This window comes from Nymphaea colorata, chromosome 14, assembly GCF_008831285.2.
Source record: "Nymphaea colorata isolate Beijing-Zhang1983 chromosome 14, ASM883128v2, whole genome shotgun sequence".
Classification (NCBI taxonomy): Eukaryota; Viridiplantae; Streptophyta; class Magnoliopsida; order Nymphaeales; family Nymphaeaceae; genus Nymphaea; species Nymphaea colorata.
In genome coordinates, this window is record NC_045151.1 from 11676423 (window position 1) to 11683052 (window position 6630).

Here is a 6630-nt window from a genome sequence, read left to right on the forward strand (position 1 = left end):
AAAAAGAGAAAAAAATGTTTTTTCGTTTTAACATTTTTTTTTCATTTTTTATAGTGTTTAATCACCAATTTTTTTTATTTTCATATTTTTCGTATTTTATTTTTAAGTTTGTAGCCACTGTTTTTCTCATCACAGATTAATTAGTTCAAAATTTGCCAAACTTTTCCAGAATATTTTGAAAAAAAAAAACAACTTTGGCATTTAAAACCCGAAAACAATATTTGTGGTGGTCATGATATTGATAATGAAAATTCAGTCTGTCAATGGATTTCAGATTTGATGGGCTATGGCATTGGTGGGAATACTTGGGAGGCAACTACGGCGACGAATAATTTCTGATTTGGCGTCACATTTTATCCCGTCGGACTTTGGTTCTTCGGAAGGAAGATGCAGCAGAAGCTTCTTGGGTGTTTTTCCTTGTTTGATCTGTTGATATACAATGACGGTATAATCTCTGCATCTCCTATATTAATTCGCTTGACCATTTGAACGACCATGGATATGTCTTTCAGTCTCAAAGCATTCAGAGCAAGGTTGCCATTTCCATATGATCCAAAAATATGCTCATATTTAATATACATGTTAACATCAAGATTGTTTTCCTGGTTTTGCTTCTCTATACTTACATTAATATTGTTCTGTCTCTGTTGTTTGTCTATGTGCTAGTGCAATACAGAGACTAGTTAATCTCTGTTTTAGAATGACCCTCATGCACCCAAAATGGTCAATTGTTGGTTCTCGTTTTGTTGTTAGTACTATCAGGATTTTTCCCCTTTTGTTTCTTATGCTGTTCTTTTTGGATTTTATATTCTTGCACTGGTCTCATTTTTGTGACATCTCCAAGCTCAAATTTGTCAATGCTGCAGTGTTCTTATAATTGATGAAGATGAACGTATATTTAATCCTAACTTTGAGGGGAACATTAGATAGATTCTTTCAATTCTGTAGGTATGTGTTCTACTGGCATTTTCATTTGGGGGGATAAGCTGATATTTTCTATTGCTTGATAAGTCTTTTCAAGCCTTATATGCTAGGTGGCTTCAGGGCGCGGCCGCGGAGGGGGGATGGCCCCACATCAAAAAAAAGAAGAAGGAAATTACATGTATATTGTAGAAAATTTTACTTATCTTAAATAAACATTTTGAAAAATGATATTATGACCCATGTCAAAATTTAGAAACTTGCTAAACGACTTGTCTTATAATGAAGTATAGGGGATCTGAAAAGGGGGTCATCTTGTCAACTTATTTTTTCTTTTTCTTCAATGGGTTTGAGCTACTTCTTTTCCTTTTTTTTTCTCTCCCCATCAAAATTTTCACCCCTTTCTTTTCCCTTCTTTTCCATGTATTAAAATCTTTTCTTTTCTATCCATTCAAACGTAGTCTAAAAAATGCAAAACATGGTTCATTTTCAATATTATGTTTCTTAAAATATTTTTGCTGCCTTGCAAAGCCACAAAAGTTCGTTTTTCAAAAGAGAAGAGAAAGAGAAGGAAAAAAGAAGAATTAAGAAAAAAAAAATGGTGAGCACATAGCATTTTATTAGAGTTCATTTTTCAAAATAACTAAATTATCCTCACATTGGGTAGTTATTAGTTAAAGGGAGCTCATAATCCGTTTGGCACAGTAAAATAAATGGGTCAAGCTGGGCCCAAACTTTTACGAGCTGAAAGGTGAATCCGTACACTCGCCCTTGCCGAACCTATTAAAGGCCCTCAATCCTATTCGCATCCTTCAATATAACTTAAGAATAAGAAAAGATCGCTTTCCACAGTCAAATATGCTGACTTACAAGATTATGAGACTTTAATTCGAATAAAACATGACTTTTCAAAATTTTATTATATAATATACAGACACAATAAAATTGTGAAAAGATTGTTTTTGTTTATTGCATCTAGTTAATGAGATAGAAAAGAAAACGGACCCAACTTGGCTTAGATTGGACCTAGATTGGACACAGAGATCGTAGTTGGTACAAAAATGGGTAAAATGGGATATAAGCAATAACAAGCAAGCTGATCTTGTAAGCTTCAGACATCATTAATGCATTGTGTATCTTTAGTTTAGTACCCGGGATGTTGGATAAGGTATACAGCCTGCTTTCAGGTAATCGACGGGGATGGGCCAGGCTAGGGCATTTCCCGGCCCTACTTTGGCCTGGTTGAGCCAGGCTAGACCCAACTCCATATACATTATATAATTATATGTTTATGCTGCCAAATAACCTCTTAGATTTATGACAGCGAAACATGTAGAAATTAGATGAAAGGCCAAACAATCCATATCATGCCAACCAATTCTTAGTTTATAAAGTGACATCTATTTTCCATTCATCAAACAAGCAACTGAAAAAGACGGGGGGAAATGCCAAAAATAAGAAAAGAAGAGAAATATGGTTTTTTATTTTAACATTTTTTCACGTTTTTTGTTTTTGTGTTTTTCAAGTTTTTTTATGGTTTTGGATTACCAAATCTTTATTTTCATATTTTTCATATTTTATTTTTAAGGACACCTTTTTTTATCAACCAAAGATTACTAGTTTAAAATTTGCCAAAATTTCCTCCCAAGAAAACAATTTTGTCATTTAAATAACTGTAGGTATATTATTTTCTAGTTGCAAAGCATCCAACGTTGAAGAAACTGAACTGCACTACCGTGTGTAGAAACTTTATCTTTCGTTTGTGCAACTTTTTTTCATTAGTCCTCTCTGTTTTATTGATATTCGTCACTTGTCTGTTTTCTTACTTAGAACAATATCCTAGCTTGTCTAAAAATATGATCTCTCACTTTCTATGTTCTAGAGAAACTTTAGAAAAAAAAAAGATATAGAATCAAGGGTATATATATATAAAGCTTGGTAAAAAGCAGACCACTTGAGTAACGGACGGACAAACACGTCTAGCTGCCGGATGGATTTTTATTTATTTATTGTTATAAAAAACTGTCGCAAAAGGTGCATTAGCTATAATTTTCGTATGCAATGGGTTGTTAAAGTATTTAGTGAAAGAAAATTCAAAAAAAATCATTAACCGGCAGATTCTCTTTTATATATATATATATAGAAAGAGAGAAAGTGAGAGAAATGTGTGTGCGTGTAGAGAGAGAGAGAGAGAGAGAGAGAGAGAGAGAGAGAGCTGTCGGCTTCAATACCTTTGTTCGGAAGGGCGGGACGGATTTTTGTTCCGAGTAGAGATGCTCTACCCTCTTTGTTAGAGAGAGAGAGGGGGGAGAGAGAGATTTGAATGCCTTTGTTCAAAGAGGATAGGCCTTAGGTTCCACGGGTGGCTCAAAAGATTAGGGAGTAGAAATCAACTGAGAAGGGAACACCGTGTTAATAAGGAAGGTCTCTATCTATAAAGATATTTCCACAGGTAATGGGAAGAAGGTAGTTGAAGAGAGATTCATGTTGGAAGAAAGAATTTTTGTGCTATCTAAAGTGAATGAATCAATTTTTATTGTTAATCGCAAGGGCTGTATAACTGAAACGCTTCAATAATCGATGTATCAGATTTTATTTCCTCTTATTTAAAATTTTATAATGAATGCCCTTAGACAGAATTTTCTGACTAATGTAAGACCACCATGGCAGACAGGGAGAGAATTATTTACATTTGGCATGTCAATTATTTAATATACAGGCAAATATTACCTCGTTTACTTTGGTTATATTAGTACTCTTTAATTTCTTCAACTATTTTGTGACATATTTCATACGAAAAAATTGGTAATAGGATTCCAAAAAATGATGAAGAATTATTCAATTTTAAATGCTTACCCTCAGAAACGTTTCTATTATAAGCTTTTTTAAGAAATTTGAGAGCTCAATTTTGGATATTGAAGATTCAAATATCACGCTGTTAATACACAAAGTGATCACATTGTCATTGTAGCATGTCATGTGTTTCATAACTATATTTTAAATAAATAATAATTATTGAATACCGATAATTCGGATATTGAAGATTCAAATAGCACACTGTCAATTTAATGCTAAAAGGGCATCCAATAAAAAAATACTTCTCAACAAACTTACAATAATAATAAGGTTTTTAAAAAATTGACTGCCACATTAAGTTGAGATGCTTATATCTATGGAAGAAGCAGACATTAAGCATTGTTTTAGTAGGTGTTCACTTTTGCAAAAACTTTTGAGAAAATAATAGATGGAAGATTTAATAATAATATTATTATTTAAGTTGGTTATCGTCTTTTATAACCATATGTCTTTTTTCCAACAATTTACTGCCATTCCTTTTTATGTTACATATCTTCATTAATTTTTGAATATGTACCTCGAACATCGCTTCAATGACTTACCAAAATATTATCCTGCATGGGAAAGCAAAAAATAGTGCCATTTAGTCTTTATGAAATTCTTTATGAACATCAAGTTTATCAATACAAAGACATATGACACAATTTATTAAATAGTTTTGACAAAAAAAAAAAAAGAACATGGTTGATTATTTTATGACTTGACAAATGCGGTTGAGTTGAAGTAGACACATTGATGCATTTCTGTTGGCTTCCTTTTATTATCCATTAATGCTCGTCTTAGTTGAAACACTGATATGGTATGTAATAACCAAACCCATTCCTGGGCTCGGGCATCTGGTTCAGCGGATCCCAACTTATCCCTTAGTAGTTTCGGTTTTAACCCCAAAAATACTAGGAACTAGAGCAACCATCTATTTAATAACCCCTTTTATACGAGACTAATTGTAGAAGTGTTACGATCCACCTCCCTTAAGGTACATGTGTCCAAGTGTTGAACAATCTTTGATACCATTGTAACAATTAGACTCATTCTTGGGTTCGGTAGATTTCAACCTATCTTCTAGCAGTTTCGGCTCCAAACAACCATTTATTTGATAACCCCCTTTATAAGCCCTTGAAAATTCCTCACAATCTTCAATACAAGACTAAATTTTTGGAGTGTTACATGGTATATGAGACATTCCACAAGTTGTCTAAATTAAGTTGCCCTTTCAATGTTGTTCATATTTTTTTTATGGTTTAAATGAATTAACTATATGAAATTGTGCATGTATTCCCATGTTAGTTGATATGATAGTATATGACGCTTCATACGTGCTTGATTATGTTGAAACTAACTATATATCCAAACCATGTATTTTAGCTAATAGTTGTTTTTTGGTAAGTGAATATAAGCTAAAATATGATTTTAGATCTAAATTAACAATAACGTTTTCAATTCTGTAATCTTGATATGCATGTGCAAAATATTTGTGGGCATGCTTTGATCTGGATTAGCATTCAATTACTCTTTGCATTGGGATTTAAATTTCAATTACTTTGTCATTTGAACATGAGTTTCATTTATTCAACTACTTGATTTAGATTTTAAAAGAAGTTTCTCTAATTCATCCAGTTTAAAATTTCTGCAAGACATGGTTCTCGTATTAATCTAAACAAAAAACTAAGCCGCACAAAGTGAAAACGAAGGTCTTAGTTGATATTCAAAGAAATGAAACCTGGTTTACATTTTGGAAACTCTCAAAATTATGCTTCTGTATAATTCAGTTTTGTGGAAAACCTAATTTAAAGAATCATGAGTGGTGGCCAGAAGGTGTTTCCGTGTTGGTTGGAACTAGTTTTAATTTCCATTTAAATTTATCTGGAAAGACTACTAATTAAATATCAAGGAATCGATTTTCCATGGAGTCGTTTCATTCCGTAATCCTCTTGAAATGTATAATTCCTTCTCAAGGCATTGATTGGAGTTAAGTTGGTTTATTTTTCATTGGGAAACTATTAACGGAAGTTTTGTTAATAATTAACGTTCAAATTATCTAACATATGTAGAGATGTTGGGCTAATTTAAATTTTATCAGAGATCCAATTTTCAAATAAAGATAAGGCATATTCAACTTAAAAAAAAAATCAGAAAGTCCATGGAAAAAATTGTTTATCAATATAAAAAAGGAGGCTTAACCAGTCTTGGGAACTCGAATTCCATTGACCGAATTGGTACCACTAACTCAAACCCTCATTAGAATCCAAATAAAATTATGTAACTGAAAAAAACAAACACACACACACATACACACAAAATTCAGCTCGGCTCAAGTGGCTGAGCTCGAGCTTGGTCGGCTTGATCTTAGAGAGCTTGAACTTGGCTTTGGCTAAAGTCAAGTCAAGGTTCGGCGGGAACTTAGCCGAGCTGTGCATAAAAGGTTATCTTTTATTATAAAATGAGAAACGGATGGGTTGCCAGCCTCAACGAAAACCATTATGCTAACTTTTTACTTGTGATAAGAAGGGGAGGTATTTTTTTTCTTATTTTTGCTTCACGAGCTTAGTCGAGTTAAACTGAGTCAAACCTCTTTAGCTCAAGCTCGAATCATTAAATTAAAAGAGTTTATGGGTATAACCCAGACTTAGGTCAAGGAAACAATCCTGACCAACATAAACTTTTCTAAAACATCTTAACATTTTTTAATTACTAATTTAATTTGTACAAAAGATGTTTTACATTCCATTAGCTTTCATATAAAATGTTAATTTTTTGTACTACCAAACCACTAATTTTTTATGATTGACAAAACACATCTAAACCTGATCGACTTAATATTCAAGGAATTGCTATATTTTATAGCACGTGTAT